At 40.0% G+C, this 23,222-nt stretch overlaps 1 long non-coding RNA gene across 1 annotated transcript; it reads left to right on the top strand.

Annotated features, from left to right (window-relative positions):
- The first annotated feature begins 3,264 nt into the window (after nt 1-3,264).
- LOC138336873 (uncharacterized) lies at nt 3,265-12,428 on the top strand. The gene is made up of 3 exons (XR_011210482.1): nt 3,265-3,595; nt 10,046-10,196; nt 12,345-12,428. It is a non-coding gene; the product is annotated as an uncharacterized lncRNA (long non-coding RNA).
- The last annotated feature ends 10,794 nt before the right edge of the window (nt 12,429-23,222 follow it).

Raw genomic sequence — 23,222 nt, 5'->3', positions numbered from 1 at the left:
ACTTAAGTAGAAGATGATTAAAGCAATGAAGTACTTAAGTAGATATGTTAAACTACTTAAGTAGAAGTTGGTTAAAACAATGAAGTACTTAAGTAGAAATGTTAAACTACTTAAGTAAAAGATGGTTAAAACAATGAAGTACTTAAGTAGAAATGTTAAACTACTTAAGTAAAAGTTGGTTAAAACAATGAACTACTTAAGTAGATATGTTAAACTACTTAAGTAGACATTGGTTAAACCACTTAAGTAGAAATTGGATAAAACAATGAAGTACTTAAGTAGATATGTTAAACTTGGGACGAAATGGCAGAGAATATTTGCAATTATGTGATGTACAATATTTTTCATTATGTTGACAGGGAACATAATGGACAAAGGCAAACACATAATGAAGTTCAACAATTATGTCATTATGTAAACTTTTTACTTAAGTGCTTAGATTCAACACTTAAGTGCGAGAAAACCTGACCATTATGTACATAATTGACATTATGTACGTATTTTAGCACTTAAGTACGAAAATTATGTACTTAAGTGTGAAAAAGAGACACTTAAGTGGACATAAAAGTTACTTAAGTTGTTAAAGTTATGTACTTAAGTAGTTTTGGTATTTTATCCTGAAACGGCCTTCCATACAGGATGCCACAATATTTGCTTTGTTTCAGTTCTGTATTTGTCTCTGTACTCTCTGCTGATTCCTTAAGTCTTACTTCAAGAAACATCTTCCATATATTTGCCTTTGCAATGTGTGTTGTCATTTACAAAGTCCATTCAGTCTCGCATCAAGTAACATTTACCAAATAAGTATTATAAATTGCCACAATTTGTCTTTAAGAATGTAGTCTCATGGTAAGGGAGACAGATCATGATTTTTTCATACAGACGCTTGAGTTATGACAGTGCCCCAAGCTCTTCAAGCATTTGAATGACCGCGATTTGATTAATACCCCCTTTTTTGAAGTTTGAATTTAAGAATAAATTATTTGATTAGTTTTAAAAATACCAAAATAAATAATCCTATCAATCTTAAATTGCTATTTTATGGTAAATATATATTGATTAAATATTGTTAATTATTTTAAAACTAAAACTATTGACATCTAGGCTATATTGTAACAGAAAATTCTGCAGTGAATATATAAAAAGTATATATAATAGGGGAGATAACTCTATTGTGAATCCTGTCTTTTTCAATGAAAAATGAAGGGTTTTTGGTGCTAAAAATGCTCTATCTTGACAAATTGTGGTTCAATTTTCTTGAAAATTGACTGATTAAAAGCAACTTTGTCACTTTTTAGTCTGTTATTTTTCTATAAAAATTGAACTTCACAATTTTGATTTATTTTCATTTTGGTGAGAATGTTTTAGGTAATTTACTTGCGTCTTTTTTACCTAATTTCCTCCAAAAATAATCACTAGAAATTAATTATGACGAGAAGTAAAGCATTTTGTTTTTTAAAGGATTGATATATATCACGTCAATTAAACAATATATATATCGTAGAACATTTTGTTAATTATTTTCATTTACGGGGCGGATTTAGTACAGACTAATGCTGTTTTTTCAAGTGCAGAATCTACTCAAAAATGGCAAATTTGAATATTTATTTAGAAAAAATAGATGGTTCAATTTCTTCGAAACTTTGACAGAAGATGCATAACAACATATTTACTTCATAAATTAAATATGAAAAATATTGAACTTCGGGAATATTTTGGGGAATGTGAGACTACCACCTTAAGTGATCATGTGTTTACCTTTGTTTCAGAATTAAGTTCTATCCATGAGCTTGTAATTGAATGGATTTACAGAATGAAAAGAGAAGAAACAAAATTCTTTCAATTAAAGTAAATTTATTTAACAACAAGTAAATGTTGAAAACAATGTATCCACATATACAGCTCCCTGTAATCTCACCATGCACTCAGTAGACATACCTACACATCTCTCAGACATTACAAGTTATCAATATTAAAAAAAATACACACTTTCATCCATGAAATCAAGAAGTTAATAAATTGAAATTAAAAATATATATATATAAATTGTAACAAAGTTGCATGTCCAAATTAAGTAGTTGACAACAATTGTAATTGACTTCAAAAAGAGTTCTTTGATAAAAGTATGTGTATATATAACCTAGGAAATTTGTCACACATATACTAAATCAATGACACACAATAAAATAAGGCTGGTTGTGAGGTGTTCATAAGTGAAGCTAGCGCTGGACATCAGGAGTACTAGTCCTCAGCATCAGCTTTGTCATCTATGAAGTAGAAGGAAACTCTACAAATTAAAAAGAAAACAAAAACATTAAACAATTGGACCATTATTCAAGTTTTATTCTCAATGTTAATCATTTGAAATTGCATGTCATGAAATAAATAAGTATTTTATACGCAGTGAACGAAAAATACGACTTATAGTAATACTTTTTGTTCAAAGTAAGTTTGAATAGATGTATAGGATTAAATGAGGAATTCGATGACTGAAATAACTCCGTTTATTTTGATGATTTGTGCCAGGCCTCACGGCTCGCACTACCAGAAAATGTATAATTAAACAACAAATTACGCAAGATATCAATTCCAAAGTGTTATCGGTGGCATAGAATAATAATTGCCAATTCACAATCTCGCTTCTTGATCGATAAAGCTTCTTATTTTGTGAATTTATTTACTTTTTGCACATCAAAGAAAAGCCGACACGCGAAAATGCTACGCCGATTTTGAAGCAATCGAGGCAAAAATGCATCAAAATACATTACGAAAATTGCATATAACTACATACCTGAACATCCACAAAAGATCGTGACATTTCTTTGCCGATTTGTTGAGTTGTAACAATTGTAAATTTGTTTATTTTGAGTCGGAAGTTGAAGACATCAATGATATGCGCGAGCAAACAGGAAGCAGGAAGTTGTGTTAGCTAGACTTGCTAAGTCCCGAATTTGAGCCGACGATATCGGGACAGTATGGGGAAATCGAAAAAGGGACAGGGCGATGGGAAAAGGGGCAGGGCGTTAGGAAAAAGGGCAGGGCGCTGGGAATTAAGGGCAGGGCGCCGCGCCCTGCTAACCCGACCTAGCTGGAACACTGATAATGGCAAAAGGCAAACACATAATGAAGATAAACAATTATGTCATTATGTATACTTTTTACTTAAGTGCTTAGAATCAACACTTAAGTGCGAAAAAAGCTGACCATTATGTACATAAATGATCCCGAGGGTAGAATATCCCTATCCTTCATATCCACTTATGAAAGAGTATTTTTCTTTCATACCACGACGTTCTACTGCAATTTTACAACCATAATATCCCGCCATTTTGAAATAAATTCGAAGAAATCCACGACTGGAAGTCAATTTCCATACATGAAAAATTACGTGACATTTTCAACACAAATTCCGTTGCTTGCATCTTTTATAGTAAAACCAGTCAATTTTGTGAAAAAAATGTTAAAATTTTACCGAGGAAATAGAGATTTTATTGACGCCGTGACGTCACGAGGCTTTATTGCATGGGTAGCCATGCAATACAGCCTCAGGCGACATGAGTGTATTGCCCTAGACCAGCCAGTATTACACGTGTAGGTATGAAAGAAAATCATTTTTTTATATAAATGAGCCTGGTCCGGCCCATAGGGGCTGGGGGGGGCAAAAAGGGCAAATTTTCTTATTTTAAGCTTTAAAATCCTACTCCTCCTTCATCCTTGGATTGATTTCATCCATATTTAGTGTGAAACATCATTGGGGAAGGACAATCATATTTTATATAAATGAGATAGGTCCGATCCCTAGGGGCTGAGGGGTGGGGCCCCAAAAGGGCAAATTTTCTTATTTTAAGCTTTAAAACCCTACACCTCTTTCATCCTTGGATTGATTTCATCCATATTTGGTATGAAACTTCATTGGGGAAGGACAATCATATTTTACATAAATGAGCCTGGTCCGATCCCTAGGGGCTGAGGGGTGGGGCCCCAAAAGGGCAAATTTTCTTATTTTAAGCTTTAAAACCCTACACCTCTTTCATCCTTGGATTGATTTAATCCATATTTGGTATGAAACTTCATTGGGGAAGGACAATCATATTTTACATAAATGAGCCTGGTTCGACCCCTAGGGGCTGAGGGGTGGGGCCCAAAAACGGGCAAATTTTCTTATTTTAAGCTTTAAAATCCTACTCCTCCTTCATCCTTGGATGGATTTCATCCATATTTGGTATGATACATCATTGGGGAAAGACAATAATTTTTCATATAAATGACATAGGTCCAACCCTTAGGGGCAGAGGGGCGGGGCCCCAAAAGGGCAAATATTTGGTGTGAAACATCATTGGAGAAGGACAATCATATTTTACATGAATGAGTTAGGTCTGACCCCTGGGGAGAGAGGGGTGGGGCTCAGAAGCTTAAGGGGGAACTTCAATAAAATTTATTTTTAAAATCCTACTTCTCCTTAACTCTTGAGTGGCTTTTTTCCATATTTGGTGTAAAACATCAATAGGGAAGGACAATCATATTTTATATAAAGATTTTGGTTATCCAAGATGGCCACTGGCCCACTTCATGTTTTCAGGTTTCGGTCTCCGATCTCATTAAAAATGGGTCTACAGGGGTTTTAAAGGATGGCGAACAACATGCAAACATATTCGTAAAGATTTTGGTATTTCAAAATGGCCGCTGGCCCACTTCCTGTTTTCAGGTTTCGGTCTCTGATCTCAACGAAAATTGATCTATAAGGGTTTCAAGGGATGGCAAACAACATGCAAACATGGGGATGGAACCGCAGGGGTCCAAAATGGGAGCTTTGCTGAATTTGGCTTTAAAATCTTACTCCTCCTTAATCCTTGAATCTGTCACAACTATATATGGATGAAAGCTAGGCTACCAATTTTGTTCAACAAATGACCTTTACCTATTTCAGAAACTTACATATTCAACAAAGGAGTTCCTTGTATTGCTTATATTAATTATTAACCACTACTTTATACTGTGACTTTGTTGTTTTGTGCCATGAGTCAGATGACCGTTAAGGCCCATGGGCCTCTTGTTTTACATTAAGTAACATATAGGTATCGCGAAATAATACCAACAAAAAGTTTACCGTGTACTGATTACATAAGTAAAAGCTTTTAGTCATCCAACGTCCTTCATGAAAGTGCATCCTTCAATGGCCATTGCTTTCTAGCAGCTTCAATTTGCTAGATATTTTCATCTAACTTCTTAGAACAAAAGGAGACCGAAATACATATATCAATTAGTTTATATCATAATTTGTCGGTCAATATTGATATTACTATTTAAAAAATGTAATTAAATAATTTCTGGGAAAATCTCTTGGTTCTGTCCTTTCGTGGGGCAACACCGTAGAATATATGAAATAACATACATGGGATGCCGTCCTTAAATAACGATAGCTGTAGTAGCTATATATATAGTACGCCAGTAAAAATCACCGAATCAAGCAGTTTGCTTTCGCGGTAGACGGATTCCTGTATTCGTGACTCTATAACATCGTTTGTTTTTTTTAGCTCACCTGGCCCAAAGGGCCGGTGAGCTTATGTCATGGCGCGGCGTCCGTCGTCCGTCGTCCGTCCGTCGTCCGTCCGTCCGTCCGTCCGTCCGTCAACATTTCCTTTAATCCGTCTGTCCGTCAACATTTCCTTTAAATCGCTACTAGTCATAGAGTTCTGCATGGATTGTAACCAAATTTTGCCACAAACATCCTTGGGGGAGGGGGAACAGAACTTGTATAAATTTTGGCTCTGACACCCCGGGGGCAGGAGGGGCGGGGCCCAATAGGGGAAATATAGGTAAATCCTTTAAATCGCTACTTGTCATAGAGTTCTACATGGATTGTAACCAAATTTGGCCACAAACATCCTTGGGGGAAGGGGAACAGAACTTGTATAAATATTTGCTCTGACACCCCGGGGGCAGGAGGGGCGGGGCCCAATAGGGGAAATATAGGTAAATCCTTTAAATCGCTACTTGTCATAGAGTTCTGAAAGGAATGTTACAAAATTTGGCCACAAACATCCTTGGGGGAAGGGGAACAGAACTTGTATAAATTTTGGCTCTAACCCCCCGGGGGCAGGAGGGGCGGGGCCCAATAGGGGAAATAGAGGTAAATCCTTTAAATCGCTACTAGTCATAGAGTTCTACATGGATTGTAACTAAATTTTGCCACAAACATCCTTGGGGGAAGGGGAACAGAACTTGTATAAATTTTGGCTCTGACCCCCCCGGGGGCAGGAGGGGCGGGGCCCAATAGGGGAAATAGAGGTAAATCCTTTAAATCGCTACTTGTCATAGACTTCTACATGGATTGTAACCAAATTTGGCCACAAACATCCTTGGGGGAAGGGGAACAGTACTTGTATAAATTTTGGATCTGACCCCCCGGGGGCAGGAGGGGCGGGGCCCAATAGGGGAAATAGAGGTAAATCCTATAAATTGCTACTAGTCATAGAGTTCTGCATGGATTGTAACCAAATTTGGCCAGAAACATCCTTGGGGGAAGGGGAACAGAACTTGTATAAATTTTGGCTCTGGCCCCCCGGGGGCTGGAGAGGTGGGGCCCAATAGGGGAAATAGAGGTAAATCCTTTAATTCGCTACTAGTCATAGAGTTCTGCATGGAATGTAACCAAATTTGGCCAGAAATATCCTTGGGAGAATAAGAACTGAGTTTGTATAAATTTTGGCTCTGGTCCCCGGGGCAGGAGGGGCGGGGCCCAATAGGGGAATTATAGGTAAATTCTATAAATTGCTACTTAATTGTCCTAGAGTTTTGTATGGATTGTAACTAAATTTGGCCACAAACATCCTTGGGGATTGGAGAACAGAACTTGTATAAATTTTGGCTCTGACCCTCAGGGGGCAGGAGGGGCGGGGCCTAATAGGGGAAATAGAGGTAAATTCTATCAATCGCTACTTGTCCTAGAGTTCTGCATGGATTGTAACCAAATTTGGCCACAAACATCCTTGGGGGAAGAGGAACAGAACTTGTATAAATTTTGGCTCTGATCCCCTGGGGGTAGGAGAGGTGGGGCCCAATAGGGGAAATAGGGAGAGGTAAATCCTTTAAATCGCTACTTCTCATAGAGTTCTGCATGGATTGTAACCAAATTTGGCCAGAAACATCCTTTGTGGAAGGGGAACAGAACTTGTATAAATTTTGGCTCTGACCCCCAGGGGGCAGGAGGGGTTGGGCCCAATAGGGGATTTAGAGGTTAATATTAAAATTCCTTCAGAAAAGAAACAATGAACCTGTATTCAGAAAATTATTTGGCATTACAAACCAGGTGAGCGATACAGGCCCTCTGGGCCTCTTGTTATTGTTTTGTTTGATTAAATCAACGTCCTCTTAACAGTCAGGGTCATGTAAGGATGGCATCCTATATATGCAGTGTCCTGCGTGTATGAAGTGCCTGGTATGTGATATGGGAGACTGTGGTATATTCATGTTGTGTCTTCTTCTATAGTGGAACTCTTGCCCTTTTCATAGTGCTACATCACTGAAACATGCCACCGAAGATACCAAGCAACACACCCCACCCGTTCACATTATACTGACAACGGGCGAACCAGTTGTCCTACTTGATTAATGCTGAGCACTAAGCAGGGTGTATCTCGGCCAGGTGACAGAGCCCAGAGCCTACCTTACAGGGACGAGCTCTCAATCGAAAAGACAAAACGTGAGGAGGTGTCAAGGGAGACGTTAGGAAGTATAAAGTAAGTTAGGTCCAGAAGAGATGCTAAGATACGATTCTAAATTTGGTCGCCTTTTACGATCATACAGTGGGTACAATTCTAACGCCTATTCGTTCATTTTAATGTCATTAGGTCATCTAACCCAATGGGTCAGGATGACCTATAGTCACCATGCTTCGTCCATTGTCGTGTACTGTTCGTATTTCGTCCTGCGATAAACTTGTCATTCAAACGACTTCTTCTCAATATCCGAAAGGCACTGAAAGAAACTGATATTAGGCATGTAGAAAGCTGGAATGATGGACTACTAAGTTTGTGGAAATGAATTACCTTGACCTTCATTCAAGGTCACAGAAGTCAAAAAGTCTAAATCTTTAAACGATTTCTTGTGAATAACTAAGATGCCTAGATACATGATATAAGGCCTGTAGTATGCTGGCATGAAAGGCTACCTTGAGTTCATTTAAGGTTACAAGAGTCAAATAGGCTAAAAACTTTAAACGACTTATTGTAAATAACTAAGAGGCATTGGAATCTGGTATTGGGACTGTATAATGCTAGCATGAAGGACTAACAAGTTTGTTCAAATTAATGACCTTGACCTACATTCATGGTTACATGGGTCAAATAAACTAAAATCTTTAAACGACTTCTTGTGATTAACTATGAGGACTAGAGACCTGGTATTGTACATGTAGCATGTTGGGATGAAATGCAATTAAATCGTCTTGCCCGATAGGTCAGGGTGACCAATAGTGATCGTACTTGGTGCGCCATCCGTCGTGCATACCCGGTAAACGTTTCATTCAAACAATTTCTTCTCAATAACTGAAAGGCATCGAAACATGATGTTAGACCTAACGTATTCTTGAATAAAGGGCTACATAAATAATTTCTTGACAATAACTATGACGCATTGCAGTATGCTGGAATAAAGGGCTTCAGACAAGTCAAATGTACGAAAATCTTAAAACAGCTTTTCAATATTTGAAAGGCCTAAAGACTCAGATAGTGGGTCTGCACTATTCCGCATAATTTGTTTACTTAACTTCATGGTAATTTTTTTTGAAACATATCAGACACCAAGAACGTCTATTGCAATATCTAATGTGTTGCCCCCAAAAAGTTAAGCAATTTCAGTCCACTGGATTCTTTTTCATTACTGTATAGTTTGACCATATTTTATTATGTGGATGATAGTCAGACATGGGGTGTTTGGCATAAGAATATCAACCTAGTTATTTATGACGTGTTTATGACATCAAAACAACAGTATATTCTTTTGAGAAATATCTAAGGTCAACATATAAGTTGCACTGATATACGTTTTGCTTAATGGTAATTTGCTTATTGATAAGTAAATAAAGCCATGATGACACAAATAGGAACTACTTCTGACAGGTGGTGTAGGAAATATATGTGATATTGACCTTATTTTGCTTGATGACACAACATATTGTCTAGTTTAATATATGACCCTAAAATTAACATTTTGTGAAAAGTACTATATGATATAAAGGCAAAACTAGGTCAAAGGTCAATATATATGTCAGTTCGACCGAACTTTGGTACACCAACTTACATGGGATACGTTTTACTCAAGTATGATTCATGATAGAGCCGAGAGAAGGACAGTTTTCGTTTTACATTTTTAAGTTTCAGTACTCTCAGTACTTTTATATTGGGTAAGAAATAAAGGGGGTAAACGTAAAGAAGAGCTAAAAAGTCAGCGTATCCAGCGATTCATCAACAATATTTTCATGAGTCAATAAATGATATATGAAGATATTTTTGATTGCTAAAATTTTAGGGTACTCCGGGTTTGTCAATGTCATTGTTATCTAAGGAATTAATTAAAAACTAATGAAATGAAATTGCTCTATTTTCATGAAAAATTAAGAGCAAAACTGGAAATTGCAAGAAAACCACAACAGATATGATGAAGTATTGTATATCGTTAAAAAGATAATACAAAATGCTATGTTATTACACCAAAATAATTTATCTTTGGGTTTTGTATGCCTTAATATGATACGTAACATTAAAGGCGCACAGGTGGGAATCGGACGTAAAACTTATAAAAGGTGGCGCTGTAGTCGCAAGATTAATCTATTCATAAAATAAGTACTATTCCGATATGTATTATGTGCTGATTGATGTATTTGCACAAAAAAAAATAAAAATTGAGCGTGGGCGGCCATGCAACACCTCATTTGTTGAGCTGAAAAAAATAAAGTGCCTATTAAAACTTTAATATATAGACTAACTGTACTGTAAATATTATCATTTTTTTATAACACTAATTGTATCAGTTATTGTTTCTACAGGAGGGAAAGTACCACCTGATCATACTCTCATCAAGTCAGCAACAAGAGTTGTCTCCCATGGACTGTTCTTTGCTATGTGTTTCTTTGCTGCGTTTGGAATTGCCTCTGGAATATTTTGTATAATGTTCAACTTCCTGAACAGACAGCGTAGGTATGTAAGGCTTACACTGACAAGACCATTCCCTGGTTGTAATCTGTTAATAAACATACCAAATATCTTTATAGCTGGCCAGTTCTACGGGGTTGATATTTTCATGACCATTTGATGTCGCCTTGGTTACAAAATATTTAAAATCAATCCAAATCACTAAGATTTTTGCCTACAAAAATAACCAACTATGCAGTAGTTGATATATTTACATTTCTAATGCAAATGATATTTTAAAATGTTAGTTGTAGAGTTGCTTATTTCACAATTAATTAAATAAAGAATTGTAATCTTTGTTCTAGTTTTGATTAGATGTATTCATCACCATATTAGCCTTTTTATCTCCCAGATACAGCTACAAAGCATTTATAAGTTGGTTAATATCTAATATCTAAACAATGATTTTAAAGATACACAGGCAAAAGTGCCACACATGAAATACATGTGAAAAACGCATGATTTTATGCGAAAATTTCATGCGTATATGAGCTGTAAAGAGCACACCTGTATATCATGCGTAAAATTCATATGAGAATCATGCGTTTCATGCGTAGAATTCCACATGCGTAAATCATGTGTAGCCACACATGAGAATCTCATGCGTAAATTTCAACATGCGTAAATCATGTGTAGCCACATATGTAAATCATGCGTATCACATGCGTAGCACGCATGTAAATTATATTATATGTAAATCAGCCAAAAAGTGCCAGGTATGTTTTTCACATGTATTGTATATATGTGAATGGTGATGCATATCACACATGTAAATTATGTCATATAGTGTAATCTATTCTCTTGCATTTTACATTTGCAATTAATTAATCAAATTATGTATGTAAAATACAAAAAAGAGCACATTTTATAAATTTGTAAATTATATGTCCCATGTCTAGACATTCTATCATGATGATCAGAAAAAGTCTCCAATTGTTCTAGAACTTCTCTAGAAATGTACTATATATAACAAGAACGCATTCCATGTCAAATGTCATATCTCGCATTATGTTATTGTAACTTAGCAATACAATCCTATGTCAAATCTCAAATTATATCAAAATGTAATTTAAGGAACAGACAAAAACTCATCAGATAAGATGGAAATTATTCATTTCAATTTGATTATGCACAAACAATCAAAAGATACACTGTAAAACAATTCCCCATGCATATCCTATATAACATATACAACATTTTTAGCCCACCATCATCAGATGGTGGGCTATTCAAATCGCATTTTGTCCGTGATCCGTCGTCCGTCCGTCCGTTAACAATTCTTGTTATTGCTATTTCTCAGAAAGTACCAAAGGAATCTTTCTCAAATTTCATATGTAGATTACCCTAGGACTCTAGTTGTGCATATTGCATTTTGGGACCGATTGGTTAACAAGATGGCCGCCAGGCAGCCATCTTGGATTTTGATAGTTAAAGTTTGTTATCGCTATTTCTCAGAAAGTGCTGAAGGGATGATTCTCAAATTTCTTATGTAGGTTACCCTAGGGCTCTTGTTGTGCATATTGAATTTTGGGACCAATTGATCAACAAGATGGTTGCCATGCAGCCATCTTGGATTTTGATAGTTAAAGTGCAGTGTTATACTGACCATAGATGTAGCTGTATTACAGGCCCTTTATGCCTCTTGTCTCTGTTTATAGGTGGTGAGGCGGTGTGAACTGTTTACTGTCCTCAGTTTTATACTGACCAAAGATATAGCTGTATTACAGCCCCTTTGTGCCTCTTGTCTCTGTTAACAGGTGGTGAGGTGGTGTGAACTGTTTACTGTCCTCAGTGTTATACTGACCATAGATATAGCTGTATTACAGGCCCTTTGTGCCTTTTGTCTTTGTTAACAGGTTGTTAGGCGATGTGAACTGTTTACTGTCCTCAGTGTTATACTGACCATAGATGTAGCTGTATTACAGGCCCTTTGTGCCTCTTGTCTCTGTTAACAGGTGGTGAGGTGGTGTGAACTGTTTACTGTCCTCAGTGTTATACTGACCATAGATGTAGCTGTATTACAGGCCCTTTGTGCCTCTTGTCTCTGTTAACAGGTGGTGAGGCAGGTGTGAACTGTTTACTGTCCTCAGTGTTATACTGACCATAGATGTAGCTGTATTACAGGCCCTTTGTGCCTCTTGTCTCTGTTAACAGGTGGTGAGGCGATGTGAACTGTTTACTGTCCTCAGTGTTATACTGACCATAGATATAGCTGTATTACAGGCCCTTTGTGCCTCTTGTCTCTGTTAACAGATGGTGAGGTGGTGTGAACTGTTTACTGTCCTCAGTGTTATACTGACCATAGATGTAGCTGTATTACAGGCCCTTTGTGCCTCTTGTCTCTGTTAACAGGTGGTGAGGTGGTGTGAACTGTTTACTGTCCTCAGTGTTATACTGACCATAGATGTAGCTGTATTACAGGCCCTTTGTGCCTCTTGTCTCTGTTTACAGGTGGTGAGGCGATGTGAACTGTTTACTGTCCTCAGTGTTATACTGACCATAGATGTAGCTGTATTACAGGCCCTTTGTGCCTCTTGTCTCTGTTAACAGGTGGTGAGGTGGTGTGAACTGTTTACTGTCCTCAGTGTTATACTGACCATAGATGTAGCTGTATTACAGGCCCTTTGTGCCTCTTGTCTCTGTTAACAGGTGGTGAGGTGGTGTGAACTGTTTACTGTCCTCAGTGTTATACTGACCATAGATATAGCTGTATTACAGGCCCTTTGTGCCTCTTGTCTCTGTTAACAGGTGGTGAGGTGGTGTGAACTGTTTACTGTCCTCAGTGTTATACTGACCATAGATGTAGCTGTATTACAGGCCCTTTGTGCCTCTTGTCTCTGTTAACAGGTGGTGAGGTGGTGTGAACTGTTTACTGTCCTCAGTGTTATACTGACCATAGATGTAGCTGTATTACAGGCCCTTTGTGCCTCTTGTCTCTGTTAACAGGTGGTGAGGCGGTGTGAACTGTTTACTGTCCTCAGTGTTATACTGACCATAGATATAGCTGTATTACAGGCCCTTTGTGCCTCTTGTCTCTGTTAACAGGTGGTGAGGCGGTGTGAACTGTTTACTGTCCTCAGTGTTATACTGACCATAGATATAGCTGTATTACAGGCCCTTTGTGCCTCTTGTCTCTGTTAACAGGTGGTGAGGCGATGTGAACTGTTTACTGTCCTCAGTGTTATACTGACCATAGATGTAGCTGTATTACAGGCCCTTTGTGCCTCTTGTCTCTGTTTACAGGTGGTGAGGTGGTGTGAACTGTTTACTGTCCTCAGTGTTATACTGACCATAGATGTAGCTGTATTACAGGCCCTTTGTGCCTCTTGTCTCTGTTAACAGGTGGTGAGGTGGTGTGAACTGTTTACTGTCCTCAGTGTTATACTGACCATAGATGTAGCTGTATTACAGGCCCTTTGTGCCTCTTGTCTCTGTTAACAGGTGGTGAGGTGGTGTGAACTGTTTACTGTCCTCAGTGTTATACTGACCATAGATGTAGCTGTATTACAGGCCCTTTGTGCCTCTTGTCTCTGTTAACAGGTGGTGAGGTGGTGTGAACTGTTTACTGTCCTCAGTGTTATACTGACCATAGATGTAGCTGTATTACAGGCCCTTTGTGCCTCTTGTCTCTGTTAACAGGTGGTGAGGTGGTGTGAACTGTTTACTGTCCTCAGTGTTATACTGACCATAGATGTAGCTGTATTACAGGCCCTTTGTGCCTCTTGTCTCTGTTTATAGGTGGTGAGGCGGTGTGAAATGTTTACTGTCCTCAGTTTTATACTGACCAAAGATATAGCTGTATTACAGCCCCTTTGTACCTCTTGTCTCTGTTAACAGGTGGTGAGGCGATGTGAACTGTTTACTGTCCTCAGTGTTATACTGACCATAGATATAGCTGTATTACAGGCCCTTTGTGCCTCTTGTCTCTGTTAACAGGTGGTGAGGTGGTGTGAACTGTTTACTGTCCTCAGTGTTATACTGACCATAGATGTAGCTGTATTACAGGCCCTTTGTGCCTCTTGTCTCTGTTAACAGGTGGTGAGGCGATGTGAACTGTTTACTGTCCTCAGTGTTATACTGACCATAGATGTAGCTGTATTACAGGCCCTTTATGCCTCTTGTCTCTGTTAACAGGTGGTGAGGTGGTGTGAACTGTTTACTGTCCTCAGTGTTATACTGACCATAGATGTAGCTGTATTACAGGCCCTTTGTCTCTTGTCTCTGTTACAGGTGGTGAGGGGTGTGAACTGTTTCTGTCCTCAGTGTTATATACTGACCATAGATTAGCTGTATTACAGGCTTTTGTGCCTCTTGTCTCTGTTAACAGGTGGTGAGGGGTGTGAACTGTTTACTGTCCTCAGTGTTATACTGACCATAGATGTAGCTGTATTACAGGCCCTTTGTGCCTCTTGTCTCTGTTAACAGGTGGTGAGGCGGTGTGAACTGTTTACTGTCCTCAGTGTTATACTGACCATAGATGTAGCTGTATTACAGGCCCTTTGTGCCTCTTGTCTCTGTTAACAGGTGGTGAGGTGGTGTGAACTGTTTACTGTCCTCAGTGATATACTGACCATAGATGTAGCTGTATTACAGGCCCTTTGTGCCTTTTGTCTTTGTTAACAGGTGGTGAGGCGGTGTGAACTGTTTACTGTCCTCAGTGTTATACTGACCATAGATGTAGCTGTATTACAGGCCCTTTGTGCCTCTTGTCTCTGTTAACAGGTGGTGAGGTGGTGTGAACTGTTTACTGTCCTCAGTGTTATACTGACCATAGATATAGCTGTATTACAGGCCCTTTGTGCCTCTTGTCTCTGTTAACAGGTGGTGAGGTGGTGTGAACTGTTTACTGTCCTCAGTGTTATACTGACCATAGATGTAGCTGTATTACAGGCCCTTTGTGCCTCTCTGTTAACAGGTGGTGAGGTGGTGTGAACTGTTTACTGTCCTCAGTGTTATACTGACCATAGATATAGCTGTATTACAGGCCCTTTGTGCCTCTTGTCTCTGTTAACAGGTGGTGAGGTGGTGTGAACTGTTTACTGTCCTCAGTGTTATACTGACCATAGATATAGCTGTATTACAGGCCCTTTGTGCCTCTTGTCTCTGTTAACAGGTGGTGAGGTGGTGTGAACTGTTTACTGTCCTCAGTGTTATACTGACCATAGATGTAGCTGTATTACAGGCCCTTTGTCCTCTTGTCTCTGTTAACAGGTGGTGAGGTGGTGTGAACTGTTTACTGTCCTCAGTGTTATACTGACCATAGATGTAGCTGTATTACAGGCCCTTTGTGCCTCTTGTCTCTGTTAACAGGTGGTGAGGTGTGTGTGAACTGTTTACTGTCCTCAGTGTTATACTGACCATAGATTAGCTGTATTACAGGCCCTTTGTGCCTCTTGTCTCTGTTAACAGGTGGTGAGGCGGTGTGAACTGTTTACTGTCCTCAGTGTTATACTGACCATAGATATAGCTGTATTACAGGCCCTTTGTGCCTCTTGTCTCTGTTAACAGGTGGTGAGGTGGTGTGAACAGTTTACTGTCCTCAGTGTTATACTGACCATAGATGTAGCTGTATTACAGGCCCTTTATGCCTCTTGTCTCTGTTAACAGGTGGTGAGGCGGTGTGAACTGTTTACTGTCCTCAGTGTTATACTGACCATAGATGTAGCTGTATTACAGGCCCTTTGTACCTCTTGTCTCTGTTAACAGGTGGTGAGGCGGTGTGAACTGTTTACTGTCCTCAGTGTTATACTGACCATAGATGTAGCTGTATTACAGCCCCTTTGTGCCTCTTGTCTCTGTTAACAGGTGGTGAGGTGGTGTGAACTGTTTACTGTCCTCAGTGTTATACTGACCATAGATATAGCTGTATTACAGGCCCTTTGTGCCTCTTGTCTCTGTTAACAGGTGGTGAGGTGGTGTGAACTGTTTACTGTCCTCAGTGTTATACTGACCATAGATGTAGCTGTATTACAGGCCCTTTGTGCCTCTTGTCTCTGTTAACAGGTGGTGAGGCGGTGTGAACTGTTTACTGTCCTCAGTGTTATACTGACCATAGATATAGCTGTATTACAGGCCCTTTATGCCTCTTGTCTCTGTTAACAGGTGGTGAGGTGGTGTGAACTGTTTACTGTCCTCAGTGTTATACTGACCATAGATGTAGCTGTATTACAGGCCCTTTGTGCCTCTTGTCTCTGTTAACAGGTGGTGAGGGTGTGAACTGTTTACTGTCCTCAGTGTTATACTGACCATAGATGTAGCTGTATTACAGGCCCTTTGTGCCTCTTGTCTCTGTTAACAGGTGGTGAGGTGGTGTGAACTGTTTACTGTCCTCAGTGTTATACTGACCATAGATATAGCTGTATTACAGGCCCTTTGTGCCTCTTGTCTCTGTTTACAGGTGGTGAGGCGGTGTGAACTGTTTACTGTCCTCAGTGTTATACTGACCATAGATATAGCTGTATTACAGGCCCTTTGTGCCTCTTGTCTCTGTTAACAGGTGGTGAGGCGATGTGAACTGTTTACTGTCCTCAGTGTGTTATACTGACCATAGATATAGCTGTATTACAGGCCCTTTGTGCCTCTTGTCTCTGTTAACAGGTGGTGAGGTGGTGTGAACTGTTTACTGTCCTCAGTGTTATACTGACCATAGATGTAGCTGTATTACAGGCCCTTTGTGCCTCTTGTCTCTGTTTACAGGTGGTGAGGCGATGTGAACTGTTTACTGTCCTCAGTTTTATACTGACCAAAGATATAGCTGTATTACAGCCCCTTTGTACCTCTTGTCTCTGTTAACAGGTGGTGAGGTGGTGTGAACTGTTTACTGTCCTCAGTGATATACTGACCATAGATGTAGCTGTATTACAGGCCCTTTGTGCCTCTTGTCTCTGTTAACAGGTGGTGAGGCGATGTGAACTGTTTACTGTCCTCAGTGTTATACTGACCATAGATGTAGCTGTATTACAGGCCCTTTGTGCCTCTTGTCTCTGTTAACAGGTGGTGAGGTGGTGTGAACTGTTTACTGTCCTCAGTGTTATACTGACCATAGATGTAGCTGTATTACAGGCCCTTTGTGCCTCTTGTCTCTGTTAACAGGTGGTGAGGCGGTGTGAACTGTTTACTGTCCTCAGTGTTATACTGACCATAGATGTAGCTGTATTACAGGCCCTTTGTGCCTCTTGTCTCTGTTAACAGGTGGTGAGGTGGTGTGAACTGTTTACTGTCCTCAGTGTTATACTGACCATAGATGTAGCTGTATTACAGGCCCTTTGTGCCTCTTGTCTCTGTTAACAGGTGGTGAGGTGGTGTGAACTGTTTACTGTCCTCAGTGTTATACTGACCATAGATATAGCTGTATTACAGGCCCTTTGTGCCTCTTGTCTCTGTTAACAGGTGGTGAGGCGGTGTGAACTGTTTACTGTCCTCAGTGTTATACTGACCATAGATATAGCTGTATTACAGGCCCTTTGTGCCTCTTGTCTCTGTTAACAGGTGGTGTAGGTGGTGTGAACTGTTTACTGTCCTCAGTGTTATACTGACCATAGATGTAGCTGTATTACAGGCCCTTTGTGCCTCTTGTCTCTGTTAACAGGTGGTGAGGTGGTGTGAACTGTTTACTGTCCTCAGTGTTATACTGACCATAGATGTAGCTGTATTACAGCCCCCAGGGTGCCTCCTTGTCTCAATCTCTGATAACAGATATTAAAATGCTATCTCAGGCTAATAATTCTAACCAAGTTTGACTCGTTTCAAATGAAAATTGAGCAAAAAATGCTCATAAAATGTGTTTTCCCTATATAAAGTATAGTAAACTTGACCCCCTCCCCAGGGGGAAATGTGAAACCTCAGGGTCATATAATTCACAATTTTTGTAAAGGACCTTAAGACCTTTCTATTTATGAAAAGTATTTGTTTCTACCATTTCCAGAATTTCAGAAGAAGATTTTTGAAGTTTTAGCCTATTTGACCCTTTTTTAGCCCCGCCCCTCTGCCCCCAAGGGGTCGGCCAGAACCAATGTGGATATGATATTAAAATGCTATCTCAGGCTAATAATTTTAACCAAGTTTGACTCGTTTCCAATGAAAATTGAGCAAAAAATGCTCATAAATGTGTTTTCCCTATATAAACTATAGTAAACTTGACCCCCTCCCCAGGGGGAAACGTGAGACCCCAGGGTCATATAATTCACAATTTTTGTAAAGGACCTTAAGACCTTTCTATTTATGAAAAGTATTTGATTCTACCATTTCCAGAATTTCAGAAGAAGATTTTTGAAGTTTTAGCCTATTTGACCCCTTTTGACCCTGCCCTTAAGGCCCCTGGGGGTCAGTCATAGAAAATTTGTTAATAGGATTAAATGGCCATGTCATACTGATAATTCTGGCAACATTTGACTCATTTCCTATTACAAATGACCAAATAATGCGCAGAAAAGTGTTTTCTCAATATAAAGTATAGTAAACTTAACCCCCTCCCCAGGGGGAAACTAGAGACCCCAGGGTCATATAATTCACAATTTTTGTAAAGGACCTTAAGACCTTTCTATCTATGAAGAGTATTTGATTCTACCACATCTGTGAGTAGAGAAGAAGATTTTTGAAATTTTACTCAATTTTACCCCTTTTGGCCCCTCCCACAGCCCCCTCTATTGCTGGGCCTTGAAGTTGGTCAGTGATTTATAAATTTGACCTTTTTAGACTATGAAGAGTATTTGCTTCCATCAAACCTGTGAACTTAGAGAGAGGTATTTTTTGAAATTTTAATCAATTTGACCCTATTTGGTCCTGCCCCTCTGGTCCCCCAGGGGGTCATCGAGGACGGATATGGATGTTAAAATGCTATATCTTAGGCTAATAATTCTAATCAAGTTTGACTAATTTCCTACGAAAATTGGGCAAATAATGTTCACAAATATGTTTTTCCTATATAAACTAAAGCAAACTTGACCCCTCCCCAGGGGGTAACGTAAGACCCCAAGGTCATATAATTCACAGTTTTTATAAAACACCTGAAGACCTTTCCATCTATAATTATTTGATTCTACTATATCCAGAATCTTAGAAGATTTTTGAAGTTTTAGCCTATTTGACCCTTTTTTAGCCCCGCCCCTCTACCCCCAGGGGGTCGGCCAGGACCAATGTGGATATGATATTAAAATGCTATCTCAGGCTAATAATTCTAACCAAGTTTGACTCATTTCCTATGAAAATTCAGCAAAAAATGCTCATTAATGTGTTTTTCCTATATAAACTACAGTAAACTTGACCCCCTCCCTAAGGGGAAACAGGAGATCCCAGGGTCATATAATTTACAATTTTTATAAACAAACTTTAAGACCTTTTTATCTATAAAGTGTATTTGATTATACCATTTCCAGAATTTTAAAAGAATATTTTTGAAGTTTTAGCCTATTTGGCCCTTTTTTGGCCCCGCCCCTCTGCCCCCAGGGGGTCGGCCTGGACCAATATGGATATGATATTAAAATGCTATCTCAGGCTAATAATTCTAACCAAGTTTGACTCGTTTCCAATGAAAATTGAGCAAAAAATGCTCATAAATGTGTTTTCCCTATATAAAGTATAGTAAACTTGACCCCCTCCCCAGGGGGAAATGTGAAACCTCAGGATCATATAATTCACAATTTTTAGCTCACCTGGCCCGAAGGGCCGGTGAGCTTATGTCATGGCGCGGCGTCCGTCGTCCGTCGTCCGTCGTCCGTCGTCCGTCCGTCCGTCCGTCCGTCCGTCAACATTTCCTATAAATCGCTACTTGTCCTAGAGTTCTGCATGGATTGTAACCAAATTTGGCCACAAACATCCTTGGGGGAGGGGGAACAGAACTTGTATAAATTTTGGCTCTGACCCCCCAGGGGCAGGAGGGGCGGGGCCCAATAGGGGAAATAGAGGTAAATCCTTTAAATCGCTACTTGTCCTAGAGTTTGGCATGGATTGTAACCAAAATCAGCCACAAACATCCTTCGGGGAAGGGGAACAGAACTTGTATAAATTTTGGCTATGATCCCCCAGGGGCAGGAGGGGCGGGGCCCAATAGGGGAAATAGAGGTAAATCCTTTAAATCGCTACTAGTCATAGAGTTCTGCATGGATTGGAACCAAATTGGCCACAAACATCCTTGGGGGAAGGGGAACAGAACTTGTATAAATTTTGGCTCTGACCCCCCCGGGGGCAGGAGGGGCGGGGCCCAATAGGGGAAATAGAGGTAAATCCTTTAAATCGCTACTAGTCATAGAGTTCTGCATGAATTGGAACCAAATTTGGCCACAAACATCCTTGGGGGAAGGGGAACAGAACTTGTATAAATTTTGGCTCTGATCCCCCGGGGACAGGAGGGGCGGGGCCCAATAGGGGAAATAGAGGTAAATCCTTTAATCGCTACTTGTCCTAGAGTTTGGCATGGATTGTAACCAAAATCAGCCACAAACATCCTTGGGGGAAGGGGAACAGTACTTGTATAAATTTTGGCTCTGATCCCCCGGGGGCAGGAGGGGCGGGGCCCAATAGGGGAAATAGAGGTAAATCCTTTAAATCGCTACTAGTCATAGAGTTGTGAATGGAATGTACCCAAATTTGGCCACAAACATCCTTTGGGGAAGGGGAACAGAACTTGTATAAATTTTGGCTCTGGCCCCCCCGGGGGCAGGAGGGGCGGGGCCCAATAGGGGAAATAGAGGTAAATCCTTTAAATCGCTACTAGTCATAGAGTTCTGCATGGATTGGAACCAAATTTGGCCACAAACATCCTTGGGGGAAGGGGAACAGAAATTTTATAAATTTTTGGCTCTGACCCCCCCGGGGGCAGGAGGGGCGGGGCCCAATAGGGGAAATAGAGGTAAATCCTTTAAAGCGCTACTAGTCATAGAGTTCTGCAGGAATTGGAACCAAATTTGGCCACAAACATCCTTGGGGGAAGGGGAACAGAACTTGTATAAATTTTGGCTCTGGCCCCCCGGGGGCTGGAGGGGCGGAGCCTAATAGGGGAAATAGAGGTAAATCCTTTAAATCGCTACTAGTCACAGAGTTCCGCATGGAATGTAACCAAATTTGGCCAGAAATATCCTTGGGAGAATAAGAACTGAGTTTGTATAAATTTTGGTTCTGGTCCCGGGGGGCAGGAGGGGTGGGGCCCAATAGGGGAAATAGAGGTAAATTCTTTAAATCGCTACTAGTCATAGAGTTCTGTATGGATTGTAACCAAATTTGGCCACAAACATCCTTGGGGGAAGGGGAACAGAACTTGTAAAAGTTTTGGCTCTGGCCCCCCAGGGGCAGGACGGGTGGGGCCCAATAGGGGAAATAGAGGTAAATCCTATAAATTGCTAAAATAAATTGTCCTAGAGTTTTGCTTGGATTGTGACCAAATTTGGCCGCAAACATCCTTGGGGGAAGGGGAACAGAACTTGTATAAATTTTGGCTCTGACCCCCTGGGGGCAGGAGGGGTGGGGCCTAATAGGGGATTTAGAGGTTAATATCAAAATTCCTTCAGAAAAGAAACAATGAACCTGTATTCAGAACATTACTTGGCATTACAAACCAGGTGAGCGATACAGGCCCTCTGGGCCTCTTGTTGTAAAGGACCTTAAGACCTTTCTATTTATGAAAAGTATTTGTTTCTACCATTTCCAGAATTTCAGAAGAAGATTTTTGAAGTTTTAGCCTATTTGACCCTTTTTTAGCCCCGCCCCTCTGCCCCCAGGGGGTCGGCCAGAACCAATGTGGATATGATATTAAAATGCTATCTCAGGCTAATAATTTTAACCAAGTTTGACTCGTTTCCAATGAAAATTGAGCAAAAAATGCTCATAAATGTGTTTTCCCTATATAAACTATAGTAAACTTGACCCCCTCCCCAGGGGGAAACGTGAGACCCCAGGGTCATATAATTCACAATTTTTGTAAAGGACCTTAAGACCTTTCTATTTATGAAAAGTATTTGATTCTACCATTTCCAGAATTTCAGAAGAAGATTTTTGAAGTTTTAGCCTATTTGACCCCTTTCGACCCCGCCCTTAAGGCCCCTGGGGGTCAGTCATAGAAAATTTGTTAATAGGATTAAATGGCCATGTCATACTGATAATTCTGACAACATTTGACTCATTTCCTATTACAAATGACCAAATAATGCGCAGAAAAGTGTTTTCTCAATATAAAGTATAGTAAAATTAACCCCCTCCCCAGGGGGAAACTAGAGACCCCAGGGTCATATAATTCACATTTTTTGTAAAGGACCTTAAGACCTTTCTATCTATGAAGAGTATTTGATTCTACCACATCTGTGAGTAGAGAAGAAGATTTTTGAAATTTTACTCAATTTTACCCCTTTTGGCCCCTCCCACAGCCCCCTGGGTGGTGGGGACCATATAATTCACAATTTTGATTGGCCTTATGCCTTAGAAGGTTTGTGCAAAATTTCAATGAAATTGCTTCAGCAGTTTTGGAGAAGAAGTCGAAAATGTAAATTGTTTACGGACATACGACGCACGACGGACGACGCACGACGCACGACGACGGACAAAAGGCGATTAGAATAGGTCACTTGAGACTTCGTCTCAGGTGACCTAAAAATGATGTGTCTGACTCTCCGGGGGCCTGAGGGGTGGGGTCAAAAGGGGTTAATTTGGCTATTTCCATATAAACGACTTCTTCTCTGAAACTAAGCATGGGATAGCACTCATAATGCAATGGTAGCTAGCACTCATAATGCATTGGTAGCTTCCTTATAGAGTGGGGATTCAAAATTGTACAAATGTTTGGGCTGACCCTCCAGGGGCCTGAGGGGTGGGGCGAAAAGGGGTCAATTTTGCTATTTCAATATAAACGACTTCTTGTTTGCAACTAAACATGGGATTATGCTCATATTGCAATGGTAGCATCCTTATAGGGTGGGGATTCAAAATTGTGCAAATGATGGGACAGACCCATCAGGGGCCTGTGGGGGCGGGGTCAAAGGGGTAAATTTATTTCGCTTTTTCCATAGAAACGACTTCTCTAAGCATGGGAGAGCACTCATAATGCAA

Source organism: Argopecten irradians, chromosome 12 (assembly GCF_041381155.1).
Source record: "Argopecten irradians isolate NY chromosome 12, Ai_NY, whole genome shotgun sequence".
Taxonomy (NCBI): domain Eukaryota; kingdom Metazoa; phylum Mollusca; class Bivalvia; order Pectinida; family Pectinidae; genus Argopecten; species Argopecten irradians.
This window is presented reverse-complemented; position numbering and strand designations above follow the sequence as displayed.